At 44.1% G+C, this 25,581-nt stretch overlaps 1 protein-coding gene across 2 annotated transcripts in view; it reads left to right on the plus strand.

Moving 5' to 3' along the window:
• The first annotated feature begins 321 nt into the window (after positions 1-321).
• LOC126092261 (uncharacterized) overlaps positions 322-25,581 on the plus strand; it is a 918,328-nt gene continuing 893,068 nt past the window's right edge. For both annotated transcript variants that reach the window (XM_049907771.1, XM_049907774.1), the window contains exon 1: positions 322-521. The gene's annotated coding sequence lies outside the window, so the exon portion shown is untranslated. The remainder of the gene's footprint in view (positions 522-25,581) is intronic.

Here is a 25,581-nt window from a genome sequence, read left to right on the forward strand (position 1 = left end):
CTGATGTTGATTATTCTGTAAAATAACCAGGAATGAACGAGATACAATTCTGCGTACAAGCAAATCGAAATTTAGTTTCCTGATCCGCGTCTTTCTGTGGCGAACGATTTTGCATAGGCAGCTGTTGCAGCGCTGGACATGCTCTGCAGCGAAGGCGCCCGAGAACGACCAATGCACAGCCTTCGTGCGTGACGCCAGGCTGACGTCATTATGCAGCGCGCATGCGCAGTAATGGCCAGCGCTGCGCGTAGACTGTAGGTGGTCGGTGGTGGGAAGGAGGAGAACTGAGCCAACACTGACTGAGCGGGAGGAGTAAAAACAAGGAAAAAACAAGGGCAGCGCTAGCGAAAGACAGCCGGCTGCACTCCCGACTGGCCGCCGTGGCACGTCGGAATCGTGTGGTGTAATATCTTTGCTTCCAGCGACCAAGCGTAGCCAGGCAGTGCAGCGTCTGATGTAAACAAGGAACTTTTGACGCCGCAGCTTCGTGACCTCCCCAACCAGGCGTGCTGCAGCTTGGGGTAAGTACGAACATGCAGGACTTACATCGTTTGTAGAACCAATCACATACCGTTGTTAAATATTTTGTGTTTATGTTTGCCATGGACTCCGCTACATAATGTTTTGTCTTTATCAAGGGTTACATTGCTTGTTGAGGACTAGCATAGTAAAAAGTAAAAAGAATGCTGATTTCAGATGAGAAACCCTCGTAACGTACTGTCTTCCTTAACTGTCTCATATTTCGATGTGTATTTTTTGCCTTAGGAGTAAAAAAATTGAGCTGCAAAGGCGCTTAGGTTGTAAATTTTCTAAATAACTGACGAAGGTGGTGTTGGCTGTGCATGTGTGGCGTCTTAGTGTTACGGAGTACGTGCTACGGTTAAGAAACTTTCCTTGTGGTTCCAAATTAGATCATAACTCAGAGAATAACACTGTGTATTATCTTACAAAACGTCAGCCTGTTTTGCATTTTGTAGGTAATTAAGAAAAATGTTCAATCTTTATCCGAATATTCAGTAATTACTGCACTTCGCTGGCATCAGTATTTTTATTGTGCAACACTGATGCACTTACAAACAAAAATATACATTCCGCCTGGTTCGTCAACATATGGTTTTTATGTGGAGGAACATAAATGTAGTGGTATGGACCTTGGAATAGATGATGTAGTATTGTTTTCACAACAATAGTCACCTCTTATAGCTTTATAAGTTCAGTTGCTATTTTACAGTTCACGACAGCATAGATGCACAAGTAACGTATTTTTTAGTTTTGCGTTCGCTTGAAGAGGCTCTTCTTTTGCTTTGCTAATGTTGTGTCAACACTGAAAGAGTTACAGGAAGTATTTCATACATTATGTTTCACTAGAAAAAATGGTTCAAATGGCTCTGAGCACTATGGGACTCAACTGCTGAGGTCATAAGTCCCCTAGAACTTAGAACTACTTAAACCTAACCAACCTAAGGAGATCTCACACATCCATGCCCGAGGCAGGATTCGAACCTGCGACCTTAGCGGTCGCGCGGTTCCAGACTGTAGCGCCTAGAACCGCTCGGCCACTCCGGCCGGCGTTTCACTAGAATTATATATTTGAGGATAAGAGAACTGTGAATTCAGCCATTTATGAAATATTCAGACTTCATTAAAATGTGAATTCGGTTAAATATTTTTATACATAAGAACTAAGATTGAAGAACCAACCCAGCACTTACCTAGACGATCGAGGAAAAACGCCTAAATCTTACACAGGAGCGCCAGCATCGGCAAGTATTGGAAGCGAATTTGACAACTTCTATGGAAAGACGGTGTCAACATATTGTAGCCAGTGTTTAAGGAATGGCGTTTCACTTACCCAACCTTTTCACTGGAGAAGATATGAGCATACTCAGTCATTTATGAAACACGTAGTCTTCGTCGAAATGTAAGTTTAATTATGTGTTCTTATAAATAGCAAGTAAATGGAGAATCAAGCCAGCAATCGTATGAAGATAATCAAGGAAAAACATTTGAAATCGTAGACAGTCTCTCCAGCATAAGGAAGGGTTAATTCACAATTCCTCTGGAAGAAGACTACCAATGTAGATAAGCGAACATCATTCTTTTCACACATTGCTCCATTTTTTTTTCAAAGTGCGGCATTCTACTCTTGTCACGCTAAAAAAGACACTGTTGTTTTCAGTATTTAGCAGATCTGTTCAAGTCACACTCATAATCTTAATGCTGTTTCTCGAGACGGCAGTGACTTCCAGAGGCTTAAGATTTAGAACATAGGTGCTAATCCTCCACAAAACGCGACTTTTGGTTCTATTCAGTATGGCATTGGCGGTATCGATGTGGCACTAGCATCGACGTGGACAGCACCAAATATTTGAGCGTATCATTGATGATTGGATGTCTGAAGTTCTGTAAAACCATTCTACCAGACCTTTCCTATTAGACTGTGGTGTTGGATTTATCAGATCCTGTTCGGAAATCAGATCCTGTACGGAACGTCACACACACACAGGAGAGCAATTAACACGTTCTCTGTTTGTTTTAGTTAAAAGCTTTTCAGATAGATTTGAGACGATCTTGCAATATAAGATTTGCACAAGTGCCGATATTATTTGGGCATTGGACAATTTGTAGCTTGTGGAAGACGCCTCTACGATTCCTGCACATCACGTGTAGGGACGACGGCGCAGGTGTAGCTGCGCTGCCGTCGCGCTAGGGCTCGTGCTTCATTATTTTTAGTTTGGCGGCTGAAGTCAGCGACCCGGCCGGGGACCGAACCCACAGCCTTGAGCAGGGCAGCACTCGCCAGCCAGCTGCCCGCCCTGCGCACCCAGGCTCGCGTTAGCAACTCAGCTCGGGTCCTGTGCTCCGTAACTTGTTATTCTTCTATTTCTTTTTCTCCTCGACTGGAAACTGAAAATTTCGTGTAGTACACAGTTTGTCTTTCATCTAAAATAAGTCGTGAGGTCAGTATTGCCTCACGTGTTTCAACATTTCTACGGAATGTTGACTGGAATACTCTCTTTCAAATTCTAAAGGTGGCAGGGGTAAAATACAGGGAGCGAAAGGCTATTTACAATTTGTACAGAAACCAGATGGCAGTTATAAGAGTCGAGGGACATGAAAGGGAAGCAGTGGTTGGGAAGGGAGTAAGACAGGGTTGTAGCCTCTCCCCGATGTTATTCAATCTGTATATTGAGCAAGCAGTAAAGGAAACAAAAGAAAATTTCGGAGTAGGTATTAAAATCCATGGACAAGAAATAAAAACTTTGAGGTTCGCCGACGACATTGTAATTCTGTCGGAGACAGCAAAGGACTTGGAAGAGCAGTTGAACGGAATGTCGTATCTTGAAAGGAGGATATAAGATGAACATCAACAAAAGCAAAACGAGGATAATGGAGTGTACTCAAATGAAGTCTGGTGATGCTGAGGGAATTAGATGAGGAAATGAGACACTTAAAGTAGTGAAGGAGTTTTGCTATTTGGGGAGCTGATGAGAGTCGAAATAGAGAAGATATAAAATGTAGACTGGCAATGGCAAGGAAAGCGTTTCTGAAGAATAGAAATTTGTTAACATCGAGTATAGATTCAAGTGTCAGGAAGTCGTTTCTGAAAGTATTTGTATGGAGTGTAGCCATGTATGCAAGTGAAACATGGACGATAAATAGTTTGGACAAGAAGAGAATAGAAGCTTTCGAAATGTGGTGCTACAGAAGAATGCTGAAGATTAGATGGGTAGATCACATAACTAATGAGGAGGTATTGAATAGAATTGGGGTGAAGAGGAGTTTATGGCATAATTTGACAAGAAGAAGGGACCGGTTGGTAGGACATGTTCTGAGGCATCAAGGGATCATAAATTTAGCATTGGAGGGCAGCGTGGAGGATAAAAACCGTAGAGTGGGACCAAGAGATGAATACACTAAGCAGATTCAGATTGATGTAGGTTGCAGTAAGTACTGGGAGATGAAGAAGCTTGCACAGGATAGAGTAGCATGGAGAGTTGCATCAAACCAGTCTCAGGACTGAAGACCACAACAACAAGAATAGTTTGTCTTCGTTATGACTCGAACAACAAAAGTGTCGTGTGATAATAGGAGGAAGTATAAGGTTTGCTGATGATAGGGTCTTGCTACTTGGAAATGAAATGACAATTAAAAATATGTTTAAAGAACTGAACACCAGCTGTGATTATTATGAAAGGAAGATGAATGTAAGGAAGACTAAAGCATTGTTTTTTATAAGGCAACGAAGGAAGACAAAAGTGAAAATCTGTGCTGAGTTGAACCAAGCCGATAACTTCAGGGGCTTAGGATGCATTAACTACCAGCAATATGACATGTAATCCAGTAATAAAAGCAAGGCTAGCTGTAGCAAAATAAATGTTTTACAGAAGGAGCAGTACTTTATGGTACCAATAAATAAACTATTATTATTATTACTTTAATTTTCTGGCGCTTGGATCATCGTAATTCGTCTTCTTGCTTCCCAATATTTATTTATTTAACCTGATCAGGTTAGGGCCATCAGGCCGCCTCTTACATCGGACCAGTGTTCCACACTTGCAGCATTTCACACATCAGAGTTACATCATGACAATAGTTTAAATAAGAAAATTTGATTAGTGACAATATGAATCAAGAGTAATGACTAAGATCTAATAAAGTAAATGTTGGCAGTATTTTTACGACAGGTGCTATACATACAAATTATGATAAAAGCAATAATAATAATAGTAAAAAAATCAATTCAAATAATAATGATAAAGATGAAAAAAATTGGCAATAGTAATGAAGATTTGTGCAGATGTACATTAATATCTTGGTGTGTAAAATAGATGTTTACTAGTATAGCGAGTTTTGGGGAAGGGAGATTTAGGGAGTGGGAAAGAGGGAAGTAATGAGGTGAAGCGCATTCATGTACAGAGGAAGGCATTACTGTTGCTTAAGTAGATACGTCATTAACTGTTTTTTGAAGCCGGACATGTTTTTAAGTTCTCTAACATAACGAGGGAGGTTATTCCAGAGTCGGGTTCCCGCTACTGTAAAGGACTTGGAGAAGGTGACTGAGAGATGCAGTGGAACAGAGAGGATTTTATTATGACGGGAACGTGTGTTTCTGTCATGTTGTTCTGACATAAGCGTTAAGGACGAGGAGAGATATGAGGGACAGTGTACATTTATAAGGCAGTAGATGAGACAGAGTGTATGGAAATCTCTGCGTTTGTCTGCACGCAGCCAGGACAATTTTGCATATGCTGGTGAAATGTGATCAAAAAGTCGAACGTCACAGATATATCGGACGCAAGCATTCATGACCAGTTCCAGACGACGCGAATTATACAATGTTGTTATGTCTGAATTGCAATCACTTAATTTTGTACACTCTTTTAAATGTTCTTTCTTCATGGTCGAACCAATCTCGAGACACAGAACACGTTCTGGGGCGACAAGATGGAGATCTTTTTCAGTTTGGCGACCAAGCAGGAAGAGATTAGTGAAGTGTTTTGCATGGAGTGTTGCCTTGTATGGTGCCGAAACATGAACACTGCGCCAGAGACAGGAGAACCGCTTAGAGATTAAGGAGATGCGGATATGGGGAAGAATGGAGGCTGTAAATGGAAAAATAAAAATTATGAGGCTGTATTACAAAGCGTGGACGAGAAACGACGTACACTGGAAACAGTTAAGAAGGAGAAAAGGAACGGCTAGGACAGTGGATTAGGAGAGACTGCATAATACAGAATGCAGTAAAGGACTAGTGACTGGGAAGAGCGCCAGAGGAAGAAGAAGATACCAGTTAGTTGACAACATCAAAATAAATGCCTTACTCACAGCTACGAAAAGGATCGCAGAGAACCTGGAGGACTGTGGAATATTGAACTTGCAGTGATGGACTGACCTAATGGCCATAACACATCATCATCATCATCATTATCATCATCATCATCGTCGTCGTCAAAATGACTCGAGCAAAACACTGTGTGGACAACACGCAATACCCGTGGAATTTAAAGTGTTTCATACGCCTTCTGGAGGTGGATTCTAATTTGGATACAGAAGTGTGACCCCGAAAATTACAACATCCTGGTTGTATAGGGTTTCAAGAAAGTCTTCGTACCCCTGTTGAGGAACGAAATCCATTCACAAAAGAACAACTGAGCTTTGAGCCCCAGCGTCAAATTGCATGGGCACTCTAAAAAGAGATTTGAAAGAAAAAAGATTAGGATTGATGTTCGTGAAAGGAATTGCCTGACAGCACCAAGGAGCAGCGAGTTGTTGCTTTCCGTTGTTTTGTGGCACAGCTTCTACGGGCCATGTCGCGCTCAAGAGTGCATTTTCTGATGAATGTGCGATATCATGCATTTCAGACTAGAAGAATGTGGCTTCCTGATCTAAGGAAAACCCCATTACGTACAAGAGTTGGAAAGGAACCCGCCTCGTGTTATGATATTGGTCGGGATGACATCGTGTGAGGCCTGTTGCTGCATCTCGATCGATGACGAGCAAATGCAACCAGTGTGCAGTGAGACAACGCGTGGGTAAGCGTCTCTGAACTCACCAGTGAGTATCACGGTGGCTTACTTTTGAGTGTGCGCTAGCGCGGGACTCGCTGGTAAGGATTCTGCATTTGTCCATAATGGGTGAGGTCGGAGTTGTAAAAATCAAAGCTAAAATATCGGCCCAGCCACCTTTTTACAATGTAAAACGACCAGAATTTACGCGTTTCGAAGGTCAAGCTTCATCTTTAGAATCACACTACAAGAAACGTCTTAAGGGCGTCCAATTTAAAACAAAAACAAAAGCAATACAAACAATAAAATAACGTGCCTACTATCCTTGCAGCTGTGTCTTCTTAAAGTATGCATCCACATCACTGTCAACTGGTAAAATAGATTAAAATGGAATGGCGTATGTTGTCCGTAAGTACTGGCAGCGTCACAATAACAACCTTATGCGTCCACAGCTCATATACCTTGGTGAAAGCTGTATCCTGCATACAATCACAGAAGTAACGCGGGTGAGCTCTTTATGAATGTAAACATGAAATCAAAGAGGTACGAATATATAAAGATGATGTATTTGTATGGAGTGTAGCCATGTATGGATGTGAAACATGGACGGTAAATAGTTTGGACAAGAAGAGAATAGAAGCTTTCGAAATGTGGTGCTACAGAAGAATGCTGAAAATTAGATGGGTAGATCACATAACTAATGAGGAAGTATTGCATAGGATTGGGGAGAAGAGAAGTTTGTGGCACAACTTGACCAGAAGAAGGGATCGGTTGGTAGGACATGTTCTGAGGCATCAAGGGATCACCAATTTAGTATTGGAGGGCAGCGTGGAGGGTAAAAATCATAGGGGGAGACCAAGAGATGAATACACTAAGCAGATTCAGAAGGATGTAGGTTGCAGTAGGTACTGGGAGATGAAGAAGCTTGCACAGGATAGAGTAGCATGGAGAGCTGCATCAAACCAGTCTCAGGACTGAAGACCACAACAACAACAACAACTATCAAATCCCGTCATGGGCAGAAAGCTAGCAGTATACTGTAGAGTTGCTAAATATTTTCCGATATTAAGCTTTTTCAGAAACTTTGCAGAGAGTTTTTTGAAATCTGCAGTTATTTGCCGACTGTATAGTATACAGCCAGCCTACTTTCATGATGGTATTTAAGTTTCCGAGCTACCCTACACGATTTAACGTTATCGTTGTTTCTTCAGTGTCTCTTTGATTTCATGTTTACATTCATGAACAGCTCACTTGCGTTACTTCTGTGTTTGTCTGTGGGATGTACATGTGACATGAATGTACATCTCAAGAAGATCTGGCTGCAAGGGAGGTAGTCACGTTAGTCTATTATTTTTATTGCTTTTTTTTTTTGTGTTTTATATTGGTCGAAAAATGGTTCAAATGGCTCTGAGCAGTATGGGACTTAACTTCTGAGGTCATCAGTCCCCTAGAACTTAGAACTACTTAAACCTAACTAACCCAATGACTTCACACACATCCATGCCCAAGGCAGGATTCGAACCTGCGACCGTAGCGATCGCGCGGTTCCAGACTCTAGCGCCTAGAACCGCTCTCGTCCACCCAAGCCGGCTACATTGGTCGCTCTTAGATGCTTATCGATCAGTAATTCTGAAGATGAAGGCTTGACATTCGAAATGAGTTAATTCTAGTGTTTTTTCACTGTAAATAGGCGCTTGAATCGACATTTTTACATCGTTAGTGAGGAGTCTTCACGAGTGGTCGGTCGCTAATGCCCGGTCGCAAAAAGGCAAATGGTATACTGAATTTTACGGTCGCTTGTCGAAAGAATTTTGAACATTAATTCGTACATAGGAAATGACGTTCAAGACTGAAACTTTCATGAAAGTTGGTGTTTTACTCGGATCTTGTGGCATGATTTTATGAGTTTGATTCAATAATACCTTTCGACAAAGGATATAATAAATGAGTAGTTGTTCATCAACCCATTGTGGTTAATGAACTTCACCCAACTGATCATTAAATCCTGCTATCAATTAAGTGAGGCAGTGTGGCCGGACGCTTTCGATCACTATGCCAGTGTTTGCAACATATTTTCTTGAAGGACACGTGAATGGATATTCTTATTTGGTTTGTTGCAACGGCGGTTCTACAGCACACTTTACTTTTCAGTTACGTGAATTTCTTGATGAACAGTTTCGACTTATTAGGCAAGGCTATCTATCAGCTTTGAACTGGCCATCAGGAAGACCGGACATTACCATGGAAGACAACTCATTATGGGGAATGATCAAGTCCTATGTTACTCAACGGCGATACAAGACTAGTTAAGAATTGCGCAAAAGTGTTATTAATTATACATGTATTCTCATTAACTCGTAATAAGAAGTCTTCATTCCATTCTCCTAGAACACCACGCTTCAGAGGCTTCCCAATCATTCCATTTCTGTCTTTCCCCCTGTCCAAGTTCTCTACTTACACAGGGCTATGTTTCATTCATGGCTTACTGTGAATCTTTTTCTGGTCTCGAGATTTATAATTTTGGGCATTAGTGGGTTTTTCCTTTTATAGAACTCTCATTTACGTTGTGCAGTGCTTGTTATTTTGTGTTCTTCTTTCATCTATTCTACTTCCTAGGTAGTAAAATTCGTCCAACTTTTCAAGACTCTCTTGCTGAAGTTTATTTAAGTGGGTAACACCCTTTAGACGCAAGAAAAATAGGCGACGTTCGTGATTTTTTCAAATAAAATAAAAAGTAATGTTAAATCTGATAGTATACTTTTACTCCTTACAGTTTCGTCCTTAAGAAATCATTTTTGTGTCCACATTAGACATTGCCTGTAACTGCTGCACCGGGTTGAAGGACCTCTTGCAGTTGGAACACTGGTCATCGGCGGGAATTCCCGAACCCCCCGTATTGGGCTGGTAACAAAATAATTTTGAATAAGTCATTTTCAATATATTTTCTAACAGCTCATATTGGTTAACTGAAAAATATGAAATTCTAACAAAATGATGACTTGCTAAAACAAATGTCACTTTCTTCGCCCATATAATCGAGACAAAAGCGTGCACCGAAAATAGACTTTTGAAGATATCGCAAAACGGCTACGTATGCTGATAAAGAATTCAATTTATAATGCCAGCTTGAAATTCCGATCAAAATCGTGTGTACCGTTCTCTAGTTATGTTTCCCTCCAATTTGAAAAATATTATTTCGAGTTTTGGTTTACATAGTTAATGAAACATACCTCAGGTCAGCGATCCCTTGACCATACAGCAACCTTCTTTGTGAAGGGATTCCGGAGACACTTCTTCAGAAATCGCCTTCTAACTCGATTTCTGGCGAACCTGCGATGAATAAAATTGATATCCCAAAGAAAATTTTAAGAAAAAAATTGGCTTTTTGGAAATTTAAACGATGACAAACCCCCTTAACCATTTAGTATGTCCACCTGGTGGGCACAATATTTACTTTAGCTTTCTTGACCATCTGGCAGCACTAGCCCCATTTCATTAAACAGCCGACTGACCGGCTGAGTTGGTGTACGCTTTTCAGAATTACTGCATTGTTATCAGCAAACGGTATAATGCATTGCTGTACACTTTTGACGATTATTGCTTTGTCGTCAGCGAACTATGTAATGCTGATTTTACATCGGTGGCAAACCACTGCCACACAGAGATGGTCGCTCACTTCCACTGTATCTCAGCATACAAAGTAAATATCCGTGGTGGCAGTAAATGATGCTGCCGTAAACCTTTCTGATTTTGGCATCTTGTGTGTTCCGACCAGCCTAGCGACTCCAGCGTGCTTCGCATAAAGAGACAGAAGGCCGTAGTCTCAGTGGCTCAAGGCGACATGCTGTAATGGGCATGAAAGCACACACTGTTTAACTTGGTAATCAAATTTTTAATTTAACAAGTTAGTGATTCTTTTCTGTTGTGACAGGTGCGCGGACAGTTACAAAACCTTATACACATGTCCGGCTTGCCTTTGGAGTTGTGCGTGACCGGCAAGCATGGCCTTCTAATGAATGGCGTCACACTGTATTTCGGCGAGTATGACGGCGACCTCGGGAGAGGACCCATTCTTCCATTGTTGTGGAGTGGCTCAGTGGTGTTACTCTCGGCGTCCTGTCATGGGGAGGTGGTAGTGACCGAGGAAACGGACGACGCAACAATAGGTCACATACATCCTGCACCCTCATGTGCTATCCCTCATGGGAGAGTATCATGGCGCCATACTTCAACAAGACTATGCTGGTCCACACATGGCAAGTGTCCCTACGAACTGTCTGCGTGATGTCGAGGTACTTCCGTGGCCATCAAGATCTCCAGATGTGTTTCCCATACAACTTTTGTACTACTGGTCCCAGTATCCAGAGGGATCAAAGCATCTTGTGAAAGAAACTGTATCTGGTGGCAAAAAACGTGTAAAGATTCTGTAACAGTTGCACACTACAAAAGCAGCTCAAAATTACTACGGAAGATTATTAAAAATCAAGGAATACGCACACAATGTCACAAATCAGTAATTTTCACAAGAGACAAGGCGATATCGAATGTAGTTAAAAGAGAGACAAAACAACAGCTACAGAACAGGATAATATCACTATTCAACGGAATGGAAAGGCTATAAGTGATGAGTTACATAAGGCCATTACGTGCTACTGGGTATTAGAGGTACTGGTGTGTACAGCAATCTGGACCACCACCTCTGAAGATCTCGCTATACGGTGGTACAACATGCAGTGTGGTTTTCATGAGCAATAAAAAGGGCGGAAATGATCTTTATGTTAATCTCTATTCCAGTTTTCTGAACAGGTTCCGGAACTCTCGGAACCGAGGTCATGTAAAACTTTTTTTGATGTGTGTATATTGCAAGGATAGGCAAGACGCCAATGTTCCCAGCTTATTTACTGCCGCATCTAGGGAAATTGCAATAGAATCCAAAACCGTATTAATTTGGGGAAAGGTAGGTTCGAAGGTGGGTCAAACATGGTAGTCGGCTGATTTTGTAGGCATCTGCCTCAGGAGATGTACTGTCAGAGCGCTTCAGAGAAAACTTAGGAGAATGTTACGAGCAAGTTTCCCGGTCAGGCCATTTAATGACACGGGTCTCTTCTCAGACATTTCAGTCGGCGATATTGTGTCAATGCAGCACTGAAATTGTTGCCATTCACATGAAACAGGTTCACTAACAGCGGAAATTTCAGTTTTGAAGCTATAGAATTAGAGAGCCTTGCGACTGAAAATGGGATTCATGTGAGGTTGTTGTGAATGTCTTATTTGGAAATTGATACGACCAGATTATCAATTCTTGAGGAAATTACTTAGACCTTCCAATAACTAACAGTCCAAAGTTTAAATAAGCACTAATCCACAATACAGCACAGTCTCTGTAGTAGACGAAAATTTCTTCATTCCAAAGCAGCATTTGAAGTTAGAAAAATGGTAAAAGCAGCACCAACTCTGGAGGCAGGGTTGGCAAAGGAACTATCTGCTCATGCCGTGTTGCTATATCAAACGGAAGATTTGTGAACAGATGCGCTATTCCGGTGCATTTTGTGGTTGCTTCTGCTTCAATTAATGAGGCGAACAGTCCGTCAGCTTTCCGTAATAACAGCGGTGCAGTATTACGCCATTTTCTAAATAATTAATCAGTCATGATGAAGAGCATGACTTCTAAAGCACAATAGGCACCAATTTTCCCATCCAACAATGTGATTTTCGCTAGTTTCAGTACATTGTCACCATCTTCACTCCTTTGTTTCAGCCAACATTGCCTTCAGGTTGTCATAACGGAACTACGCTTCATCTAGTCTCATAACGATAATATAAATTTATCGGATTATGATTCAACTGTTTTGTGTGCGTTTATCATAGTATCAATACCAGTCAGTGCCCAAAATATTCGTAGTTATTTCGTATGCAGAACTTCATCCACTATATTACGCCCGAACAGTATGAGATTCTTCCCATTTCAAAAGGTTCATGAATGTTAATGCGATTGGTCTGTTACGACTCCTTCGACTCCTTATTCAGGAAAAACTTGTGTGGTGTCCAGGACGTAATATTCTGCGCTCTTACAACACTATTTTGTAGACTAATCAGTTCACCGTCACCTTTTCTTGTTACTGTTTGATATCAGGCAGAACAAAAATTGACTACGATTACGATTGAGCAATGGCAACCAAAAGCAAATCAATGGAAGAAACGGAAGAAATGCTAGCATACAACCTGAATATCATAGTGTTTTGAATATCCTCGTGAAACACTAAAAGCAATTGGACGCTTATTAGAGGACATTAACATTGAATGGCTTGAAATCTGCTGCGGACACTCTGAATGAGGTGTCTGAATGTCTGTAGAGAAATGGCAGCCCATTCTTTTTCAGTAGCCGAAACCAGAGACCAATCCATTTCACGAGCGTTATTGTACACAGTCCATTTCCTCAGAGAGGCTGCTTTATGACAGGGACCATTCATTGTCTGCTGATACAGCCATCGACTACGAACTCTTCCTCTACTGTACGCAAAACGCAGTGCTGTAAAATGTGGTCATAGCCTTTCACATGTACATCTACTTCCATACTCCGCAAGCCACCTGGCGACGTGTGGCAGAGGGTACCTTGAGTACCACTGTCACTACCCCCTTTTGCTGTTCCAGTCGCGAATGGCTCGCGGGAAGAACGGTAAGCGGTAAGCCTCCGTGTGAGCTCGAATCTCTCTATTTGCATGGTGTTTTAGCGAAATGCCGGCGGCTGAGACTGAGCGGTTCTGGGCGCTTCAGTCCGGAACCGCGCTGCTGTTACGATCGCAGGTTCGAATCCTGCCTCGGGCATGGATGTGTGTGATGACCTTAGGTTAGGTAGGTTTAACTAGTTCTAGGTCTAGGGGACTGATGACCTCAGATGTTAAGTCACATAGTGCGCAGAGCCATTTGAACCATTTTTTTAGCGAAATATACGTAGGAGGGAGCAATACGCTGTGACGAAAGTCATGGGATAGCGATGTACACATATGCATATGGCGGTAGTATCGCGTACGCAAGGTATAGAAGGGCAGTGCGTTGGCGGAGCTGGCTTTCTTTGTACTCGTATGGTTCTTGTGAAAAGGTTTCTCATGTGATTACTGCCGCACGATCGGAATTATTAAATTTGGAAAGGGCATTCCATTTTGGAAGTCGTTATGGAAATCAATATTCTGAGATTCACAGTGTCAAGAGAGTGCCGAGAATACCAAATTTCAGGAACTATCTGCCATCACGTACAATGCAGTGGCCGACGGCCTTCACTTAACGACCGAGAGCAGCGGTGTTTGCTTAGAGTTGTCAGTGCTAACAAACAAGCAACATTGCGTGAAATAACGGCGGAAATCAATGAGGGACGTACGACGAACGTATCCGTTAGGGCAGTGGGGCGAAATCTGCCGTTAATGGTCTAGGGCACCAAACGATCGACGCGGGTGCCTTTGCTAAAGGCACGACATCGCCTGCAGCGTCTCCATTTGGCTCGTGACCATATTGGTTAGACGCTAAACGACCGGAAATCCGTGACCTGGTGAAATGAATTTCGATTTCAGCTGGTAAGAGCTGATGGTAGAGTTCGAGTGTGGTGCAGACCCCATCAAGCCATGGACATGAGCTGTCACAAGGCGCTGTGCAAGATGGTGGTGGGTTCATAATGGTGTGAGCTGAATTTACGTGGAATGGATTGAGTCCTCTGGTCAAAATGGATCATTGACTGCAAATAGTTATGTTCGGCTACCTGGAGACCATTTGCAGCTATTCATTGACTTCATATTCCCAAACAAGGATGCGCCATGTCACCAGACTATAACTGTTCCTGATTGGTGTGAACAACATGCTGGAGCGAGCGAGTGATTTGGCCACCCAGATCACCCGACACGAATACCATCGAACATTTATGAAACATAATTGCCGGCCGGCGTGGCCGAGCGGTTCTAGGCGCTACAGCCTGGTACCGCGCGACCGCTACGGTCGCAGGTTCGAATCCTGCCCCGGGCATGGATGTGTGTGATGTCCTTAGGTTAGTTGGGTTTAAATAATTCTAAGTTCTAGGGGACTGATGGGAGGCATAAGACCAGATATCTATCGACGCATCAAGCTTGGTTGGCAAGCATTTGGGAAGAATTCAGAAGTATTCAGATCAAAAATGCCAGTAAATCTGAAGAAAGCAGTATTTGATCAATGCATTCTTCCTGTGATGACGTATGGATGCGAGACATGGACACTGAACTCATTCACAAAAGGGAAACTTAGGACCGCACAGAGAGCTATGGAGAGATCAATGCTGGGCTATACAAGAAAGGACAGGAAAAGGGCAGATGACATCCGGTCTGTGACGAAGGTTAATGACATCTTAGAGAGAGTAGGTTCCTTGAAATGGCAGTGGGCTGGCCACGTCGCAAGAAGAAAAGACAACAGATGGACGAAGCTAGTACTGGAGTGGAGTCCGAGAGAGCACCGGAGGCCTAGAGGAAGGCCACCAGACAGATGGGACAAAGACATCAAGAAGATCGCTGGTAACACCTGGCAGAGAACTGCCCAAGACCGTCCAACTTGGAGAAGACTTCTGAAAGCCTACCTGAATCCACGACTCGAAGAGGCCACATCATCTAATGATTGAATTGGCTGATGATGATGATGATGACCTCAGAAGTTAAGTGGCATAGTGCTCAGAGCCATTTGAACCATTTGAAACATAATCGAGAGGTCAGACCGTGCAGAAGATCCCGCGCCAGCAACACTTTCGCAATTATGGAGGGCTATAAAGGCAGCGTGGCTCAGTATCTCTGCTGGGGATTTCCAACGACTTGTTGAGTCCACGCCACGTCGAATTGCTGCACTACTCCGGGAAAAAGGAGGTCCGACAAGATATTACGAGGCATCCCACGACTTTTGTCACTTCAGTTGAAGTCGATTGACTCTTCCCATGACTTTTGTCACTTCAGTGTAAGTTGATTGACTCTTCCCATGACTTTTGTCACTTCAGTGTAAGTTGATTGACTCTTCCCATGACTTTTGTCACTTCAGTGTAAGTTGATTGACTCTTCCAGCAACATACGCTCTCGGAACTTCAGCAATAACGCCTCTCTTGCCGAATCTGACAATGGCCTTGGTTGATCATTACTGTGACGCTTTCGCGCTTACTAAATGAACCTATACGAAACGTGCTATTCTTCTTTGGATCGTCTCTATTTCCATTATCAGTCCTATCCGGTACAAATCCCACACTGACGAAAAATAGTCAAATATTGGTCGCACAATGTTTTTGTAAGTTACCTCCTTTGTTGACGGATTAGCCTACATTCCCTGATGATTTTTCCAATGAATCTCCGTCTGGCACCTGTCTTTTCTGCGATTAGTTTTATGCGGGTTTTCCAGATTAAGTTGCTCCGTACACATATTTCCAAACATTTTATGGAAGTAACTGCTTCCAGTGATGGTTATGCAATCGTGTAATCATTCAGTAAAGGATATTTCGCTCTCTGTAATCGCAATACTTTACCTTTGCTTACGTTGATGGTCAACAACCGCTCTCTGCATCAAGCATCAATCCCTTGCACATCTTCTTGCATTTCACTGCAGTTTTCTAGCGTTGCGACTTCTCTGTATACAACAGCATCTTCCACGAAAAAGCCTCGTGGAACTTTTCATATTGTCTAGTATTTAATTTATGTATATTGCGAAAAGTAATGGCCTGTAACATTCCCATGGGGTACCCCGCAGTCACTTTTATGTCTGAAGACTTCTCTCCACTGAGAATGACATGTTGTGTTCTGTTTGCTAGAAACTCTTCGATCCAATCACACAGTGGGTGTGACATTCCTTATGCTCGTATTTTCGTCATCCGGCGGCAGTGCGGAACCATGTACAAAGCCTTATGAAAGTCAAGGAACACAGCATTTATCTGGGAGCTGGTGTCTACCGCATTCTGGGTCTCTAGATGACCAGAGAGAGCTGGATTTCACGCGATCGTTGTTGCTCGGACTCATATTGACTCCTACAGAGGAGGTTTTAGGTCTCCGTACACGTCATAATACGTGAGTATAAAACATCTTCCAAAGTTTTACAACTGTGCGGCTATAGTTTTGTGCGTCTGAAAACGAGAATGACCTGTGCTTTTTTCCAATCATCGAAACACTTCACTTCCTCAGAGACCTAGCGTACGCTACTGCTAGAAAAGGACAAGTTCTTCCGCGTACTCTATGTAAAATCGTAAGATACGTATAGGATCTCGTCCAGTGGCCTTCAGTCGAACGATTCCAGTTGCTTTTCTATTCCATGGTTACTTATTTCGATATCAGCCTTTCTGTCGTTCGTGCGACGATTTAAAGGAGGTACTATAGTGCGATCTTCCTGTGTCAAACAGTTTTAAAAAAGACGTTTAGTGTTTCGACCTTTTCTATGTCGTTCTCTGTTTCAGTGCCTTTATGGTCACAGAGTGTCTAGACAGATGGCTTCGATATGTTTAGTGATTTGACATAAGAATAAAACTTCTTGGGATTTTCTGTCAAGTCGGCAGACAGAATTGTGCTTTGGATTTCGCTGAACGCTTCACGCGTGGCTCTTCTTACGCCGTTGTTTGTCTGTGAGGCAATGGCTAAGTTTAAATTTGCAGTGAAGGTCTTTTTGCATTCGTAGAAGCTTTCGAACTTTTCTGCCGAATCCACGGCGGATATTTTCCATTCCTCCCAACTTTGTTCAACACATACCTACCTAAAGCGTGTTGTACATTGATCTTTAACTGCGTACACTGATAACATTCATTGTGCTGAAGATGAAATTTTCGTGTTGGCCGCTAAAGTCATCTGAAATCTGTTTCTCGTTGCCTTTGCTAAGTAGAAACCTCTTCCTACCTTTCTTTACATTCCTATTCATACCCATATTCAGTGAGGCAGCAATGGCCTCCTCCATGCCCGAACAACATCGCTTTGGTTCACTCCTAGACGCCTGGACACTTCCCTTGTTGAGAGCCCTTCCTGGCACAAAGTAACAACGCGGACGCGATCGAACCGCGGTATTGAGCGTCTAGGCACGGTTGAACTACAGACTACACGAGCCGTACACCTGCTTCCTGGTGGAATGACTGGAACTGATCGGCTGTCGGACGCCCTCCGTCTAATAAGCGCTGCTCATGCATGGTTGTTAACATCATTGGACGGGTTTAGTGAAAATGGTTCAAATGGCTGTGAGCACTATGGGACTTAACATCTGAGGTCATCAGTCCCCTAGAACTTAGAACTACTTAAACCTAAATAACCTAAGGACATCACACAAATCCATGCCCGAGGCAGGATTCGAACCTGCGACCGTAGCGGTCGCGCGGTTCCAGAAAGAAGCGCCTAGAACCGCTCGGCCACAACGGCCGGCGGCGGGTTTAGTGACATCTCTGAACAGTCAAAGGAACTGTATCTGTGTACAACATCCAGAGTCAACGTCTATCTTCAGGAGTTCTGGGAGCTGGGGTGATGCAGAACTTTTTTTGATGTGTGTGTGTATTGATGAGACAACATACCGGATGGTTACAATTAAAGTGCAGCTACTCACGGAGGTCCAGTGTGGGCTGTAATTACCGTACGTAACGAAACTTGGTACATGTGCTAATGTATTAATTCGAAACCGATTTACGCTGTAAAAGAATTAGTTCCAATGTTGGCCACCAAGTGCAAATTTGGCGCTGTTCACAGTTTGTATGTCGTTTGACAAGTCATAATGTGAGTGAATAGGACGGCTATCGAGGAAACAGACTGTGTGCTGTTAGTGAATCTGTTTGATGTGAACGGCAGCAGCTGCAGTGCTGCACTGACACAGTTTCGCCGACTGGAAGGTCTGAGGAGAGATCTGATGTCATTAAATGGTTTAAAGACGATGATGATGAAATCCGAAAACACAGGTGATCTTGGCATGAAACCTGCAAGAGGAAGGAGCCGTATACCTGTGGAAGTTATTGACGATGTTGTTGCTGCTGTAACTGACCATGCAGCATGTGCCCCGGCTCGTGTTCGTGCTTTGTCACGAGAATTGTCCGTCCCATGGTCAACAGTACGGAAAGGTATGCTGTCTATTTTACACTGGTCCAGGCGGTGCATCAACTGAAACGTAATGATCCGCAGCGCAATTCTGAAATTGCACTTCGGTAGCTGACACGTATCAAAGTTGATTACATGTGGTTGGGCAACGTTCTATGGAGGTACATTTTACACTACGGGCTGCAGTGACTACACAGAAATGCCAAATTTGTGGTACGGTTAAACCGTGTGTTGTGCTCGAAGAGTCCCATTGCGTTCGCCATATTTGACTGTGTGGAATGGATTGAAGCGCGTTCTTAACTCGGCACGTTATCGAGACTTCCTTGTGCAGCATGTTGTTCCTGCTTTGGAAGATTGCAACTGTGTGGGAACCACTGTTTTCATGGAAGATGGGGCAACCATCTCACATTGCTCGGCCAGTGATCTGCTTAATGCAACCTTCCATGAACGTGATGTCTTCAGAGGTTTTCCGGATGCATTGCTTGCAAGGTCACCTTACAAAATCCATCCAATCTCGAGATATCTAGAAGAATGCGTTTACCAGAGACGCATTCGGTCTCTACCTGTTCTGTTGGCAGTGTACAGGAACATGTTGTTCAGATTCCACCGGAACTGCTGGCAGCACGTGTAGATCACGTCGTTTTACGGCTACAGCATCCCTTCGACAACCCTGGTGCTCACATTCAACAAATTGTGTAAGTGGCCGTTGTTAACAATAAAATCAACATTATGCCCTTCTAGTTGTTTGACTTTTTGAAGTGTCGGCAGAATTGCCAACACTGTTTTTAGAGGAGGCCGAAATGCACGCTTTAAGCTCACGCAGGCTGGCGTGAGGTCTGAAACAGGATACGTAATGAATGCTATAAAGAAAAGTACGTAGCTTCTGGAATACTTAACTTTAATCCACATTTGTAGAACATTGCTCTTGATGATACAGAAGTATTATAGCAATTGAATACGGCGCCTTACTAGGTCGTAGCAACTGTAGCTGAAGGCTATGCTAACTATCGTCTCGGCAAATGAGAGCGTAATTCTCAGTGAACCATGGCTAGCAACGTCGGCTGTACAACTGGGGCGAGTGCTAGTACGTCTCTCTAGACCTGCCGTGTGGTGGCGCACGGTCTGCAATTACTGACGGTGGCGACACGCGGGTCCGTCGTATACTAGCGGACCGCGGCCGATTTAAAAGCTACCACCTAGCAAGTGTGGTGTCTGGCGGTGACACCACACTTTTCTACCCACGTCCCGTTCCTAGCCCATTACATGTGCAAACATTTATATACGTCTTTCTTGCATACACAGCGCCAGGTTTAATCTGGTGGCCAAAATTGGAACTAATTTCTTTTCAGCGTAAATCGTTTCCGCATTAACGCATTAGAAATCTACCAAGTTTTGCATCCACGCAATAATTACAGCTCACACTGGACCTCAGTGAGAAGATGTACTTTAAGTACAATCACCCAGTATTATAACTACTGCCCGTCATTGGACTGAATGTTGCATGGTGGCTTTGCGGGTGCGTAACGTTGTAAGGAAAGATGGATAGAGAATCATTCGATCGACGATATGGACCGTTAATGCGGTAATCCACTAACATAAGCGACTCTGACAAAGGCCAGATTGTTATAGTACGGTGTCTGGGAGAGAACATCTCAGAACTGACGGAGGTGTCGGCTTTTCGCTTGCTAGTGTCGTGAGCATCTATGGAAGGTGGTAGAAGGGCGGTGAAACTGCGAGTAGGCAACAGGATGTAGGACATTCATACCTCATTCACAGAATGTGGAGGTCAAAGATTTGCCTGCTCTGTAAGGCAAAATAGGACGCGAGCTGTGGCAAATCTGACGACAGAGTATACTTTGATGCAAGCGCAAATGTTTCGGAGCATGTTGTTCAGCACATTTTGTTGGACATGAGACTCCACAGCACCAGACCTGTACGTGTTTCCATGTTGACCCAACGACACTGACAATTAACAACTGCAGTGCACAGGATCACCGAGAATGGGTCATGGATGAATGGAAACGTGTCGCCTGATCGGATACCACGTTTCCTTTTACGTCAGGACGATGGGATACACCATCATCCAGGCGAACGGCTGCTCGAAGGTTGTTCCGCCCTACAGCCGTGGGTCGATGGCGACAGTATTTTTCTATGGGGGACATTCACCTGCTCGTCCGTGGTGACTACGTCAGTAATCGAAGCCACCCTGACAACTATGAACTAGTCAGACATTCCTGTGGACCACCTCCATCCCTTCATGCTTGACGTCTTCCCCGACAGTGATAGCATCTTACAACAGGATAACTGCCCTTATCATTAGGCCAGAGTCGTGCTACAGTGGTTTGAGGAGTATGATAGTGAACTCACGTTGATGTGTTGGCCACGGAATTCATTTACTCTGAACCCAGTGTAACACACCTGCATGCTAACAGGCGCCATCTCCGCCCCCGCAAACCTCCGGTCCGTAATTTACTTGATTTCTGTCTCCCATATGTAGACATATAGACATATGCTGCGTGCCACATACCTCCGCAAACCTACCAAGGACTTCTCGAATCCATGTCACAGCACAGATCCACACACACACACACACACACACACACACACACACATATATATATATATATATATATATATATATATATATATATAGGGTGATTCAAAAATGCATGTAAATATTTCAAGGGTGTATTTGTGAGGTAAATATAAGACAAAAATGTTCTATACAATTTTTTCCATACTTGGCTTATTACAGAGTTATGAACAAAACAGGATAATACATTCAATACAACGTAAGGTATTTAATTCCCAGAGTTCACAGTTTAATTACAGTGCATTTGGACTAACAACGCAAACTGATAAATAAACGTGACGTAACAAACTGAAACAATTCCTCGCGAACACTGTATTAATTTAGGTCCTGTTGATTGAACTACAGCAATGCACAATAACTAAGGAAAATTGAAGCATTTTACAAACTGTACTGTACTGTACTGTACTGTATTTGCACAAATCTTAATGCAATGCATGTTCAAAATGCTGTCCCTGAACTTGCAGACAGACCCGTGCTCGTCGCATCAATGATCTCTGCACATTACACAGTCCGTTCAACTCTCCACGAATAATTTCACAACCACCTTCAATTCTTTGTTGTAGCACTTCTCTGTTCGGTACTGCAGAAGAATACACCAATGTCTTTAGTCGGCCCCATAAATAAAAGTCTAAAGGGTTCAGGTCAGGTGATCTGGCTGGCCAAGCAATTGGTCCTCCGCGACCTATCCATCGATGTGGATACGCAGAATTGAGGTACGCCCTTACGTTGCGGCTGTAATGGGCGGGAGCACCATCGTGCATAAACCACATGGTGGCTCGTGTTGCAAGAGGGACATCCTGTAACAATCCAGGCAATTCTCCCTCCACAAATTCGCAGTACGCGTGCCCATTCAGCCTTGGAGGCAGAACATGAGGTCCGAGTAAGTAATTCCCCACAATACCACACCAAATGTTTATGGAGAATTGATGTTGATATCCACGCACAATTCTCGCGCCAGGATTCTCGACAGCCCACTGGTGCATATTATGCGAATTGATTACACCCGCACGAGTAAACATGGCCTCATCTGTGAATAATATCCGCCGAATGAACATTGGATCATTCAAATGACGCTCTTGTAACCACTGGCAGAATTGCTGACGGCGAGGATAGTCTTCAGGTGTCAATTCGTGCACTTTTTGCAGGTGAAATGGATGCAACTGTTGTCTCCGAAGCAGCCGCCATACAGTACATTGTGGAAGTCGTACAGCTGCACTAATTTGTCTCGTACTGATAGATGGATCTTGGTCTACCAGGTCCAAAACATGTTCCTCGACGTTCACTGCATGCTCAAGTGGTCGACCTGAATGCGGCCCAGGACGAATGCCATACTCCCGCATACGTCTGTCCACAGATACAAACGTCTGATGACTTGGTAACCGTCTTCCTGGAAACAGCTCACTGTACCTTCGTCTTGCTGCAAGTGCATTTCCATCTGCTGCACCATACACAAGGTGCATATCAGCATACTCACTGTTTGAGTACATCATGTGCACGAAACCTTTGGCCTTCCGACGATGAATGAACGACAGGACGTACTTTTCCGTTACCAACAACATCAGCGCCATCTTCCGTACAGTAGGAGTAAACAACACGTGCAAACAAAAACAAACACTATTCATGCAGTTTCGAATCAACTGTTGGGAGATACGTATGTGAATTACGTACCAGAATATGGCATCCTGCTGCTTGCACTGCCGTCGTTTTGATACGGACATGACTTTCGTATTTAACGATAACTCTGGAATTAAACGTTTATGGAAAAACATTTATAGAACATTTTTGTCTTATATTTACCTCACAAATACACCCTTAAAATATTTACATGCATTTTTGAATCACCCTATATATATATATATATATATATATATATATATATATATATATATATATATATATACACTCCTGGAAATTGAAATAAGAACACCGTGAATTACTTGTCCCAGGAAGGGGAAACTTTATTGACACATTCCTGGGGTCAGATACATCACATGATCACACTGACAGAACCACAGGCACATAGACACAGGCAACAGAGCATGCACAATGTCGGCACTAGTACAGTGTATATCCACCTTTCGCAGCAATGCAGGCTGCTATTCTCCCATGGAGACGATCGTAGAGATGCTGGATGTAGTCCTGTGGAACGGCTTGCCATGCCATTTCCACCTGGCGCCTCAGTTGGACCAGCGTTCGTGCTGGACGTGCAGACCGCGTGAGACGACGCTTCATCCAGTCCCAAACATGCTCAATGGGGGACAGATCCGGAGATCTTGCTGGCCAGGGTAGTTGACTTACACCTTCTAGAGCACGTTGGGTGGCACGGGATACATGCGGACGTGCATTGTCCTGTTGGAACAGCAAGTTCCCTTGCCGGTCTAGGAATGGTAGAACGATGGGTTCGATGACGGTTTGGATGTACCGTGCACTATTCAGTGTCCCCTCGACCATCACCAGTGGTGTACGGCCAGTGTAGGAGATCGCTCCCCACACCATGATGTCGGGTGTTGGCCCTGTGTGCCTCGGTCGTATGCAGTCCTGATTGTGGCGCTCACCTGCACGGCGCCAAACACGCATACGACCATCACTGGCACCAAGGCAGAAGCGACTCTCATCGCTGAAGACGACACGTCTCCATTCGTCCCTCCATTCACGCCTGTCGCGACACCACTGGAGGCGGGCTGCACGATGTTGGGGCGTGAGCGGAAGACGGCCTAACGGTGTGCGGGACCGTAGCCCAGCTTCATGGAGACGGTTGCGAATGGTCCTCGCCGATACCCCAGGAGCAACAGTGTCCCTAATTTGCTGGGAAGTGGCGGTGCGGTCCCCTACGGCACTGCGTAGGATCCTACGGTCTTGGCGTGCATCCGTGCGTCGCTGCGGTCCGGTCCCAGGTCGACGGGCACGTGCACCTTCCGCCGACCACTGGCGACAACATCGATGTACTGTGGAGACCTCACGCCCCACGTGTTGAGCAATTCGGCGGTACGTCCACCCGGCCTCCCGCATGCCCACTATACGCCCTCGCTCAAAGTCCGTCAACTGCACATACGGTTCACGTCCACGCTGTCGCGGCATGCTACCAGTGTTAAAGACTGCGATGGAGCTCCGTATGCAACAGCAAACTGGCTGACACTGACGGCGGCGGTGCACAAATGCTGCGCAGCTAGCGCCATTCGACGGCCAACACCGCGGTTCCTGGTGTGTCCGCTGTGCCGTGCGTGTGATCATTGCTTGTACAGCCCTCTCGCAGCGTCCGGAGCAAGTATGGTGGGTCTGACACACCGGTGTCAATGTGTTCTTTTTTCCATTTCCAGGAGTATATATATATATATATATATATATATATATATATATATATATATAGGGTGAGTCGCCTAACATTACCGCTGCATATATTTCGTAAACCACATCAAATACTGACGAATCGATTCCACAGACCGAACGTGAGGAGAGGGGCTAGTGTAATTGGTTAATACAAACCATAAAAAAATGCACGGAAGTATGTTTTTTTAACACAAACCTACGTTTTTTAAACGGATCCCCGTTAGTTTTGTTAGCACATCTGAACATATTTACATGCGGAGATATTGTAACCTAAAGTTGACGCTTGAGTACCACTCCTCCGCTGTTCGATCGTGTGTTTCGGAGAGAACCGAATTACGTAGAGATCCAGAGGGAACGGTGATGGACCTTAGGTACAGAAGAGACTGGAACAGCACATTACGTCCACATGCTAACACCTTTTCATTGGTCTTTTTCACTGACGCACATGTACATTACCATGAGGGGTGAGGTACGCGTACACACATGGTTTCCGTTTTCAATTACGGAGTGGAATAGAACGTGTCCCGACATGTCAGGCCAATAGATGTTCAATGTGGTGGCCATCATTTGCTGCACACAATTGCAATCTCTGGCGTAATGAATGTCGTACACGCTGCAGTACATCTGGTGTAATGTCGCCGCAGGCTGCCACAATACGTTGTTTCATATCCTCTGGGGTTGTAGGCACATCACGGTACACATTCTCCTTTAACGTACCCCACAGAAAGAAGTCCAGAGGTGTAAGATCAGGAGAACGGGCTGGCCAATTTATGCGTCCTCCACGTCCTATGAAACGCCCGTCGAACATCTTGTCAAGGGTCAGCCTAGTGTTAATTGCGGAATGTGCAGGTGCACCATCATGCTGATACCACATATGTCGACGCGTTTCCAGCGGGACATTTTCGAGCAACGTTGGCAGACCATTCTGTAGAAACGCGATGTATGTTGCAGCTGTTTGGGCCCCTGCAATGAAGTGAGGACCAATGAGGTGGTCGCCAATGATTCCGCACCATACATTTACAGTCCACGATCGCTGTCGCTCTACCTGTCTGAGCCAGCGAGGATTGTCCACGGACCAGTAATGCATGTTCCGTAGATTCACTGCCCCGTGGTT

This window comes from Schistocerca cancellata, chromosome 7 (genome assembly GCF_023864275.1).
Source record: "Schistocerca cancellata isolate TAMUIC-IGC-003103 chromosome 7, iqSchCanc2.1, whole genome shotgun sequence".
Classification (NCBI taxonomy): Eukaryota; Metazoa; Arthropoda; class Insecta; order Orthoptera; family Acrididae; genus Schistocerca; species Schistocerca cancellata.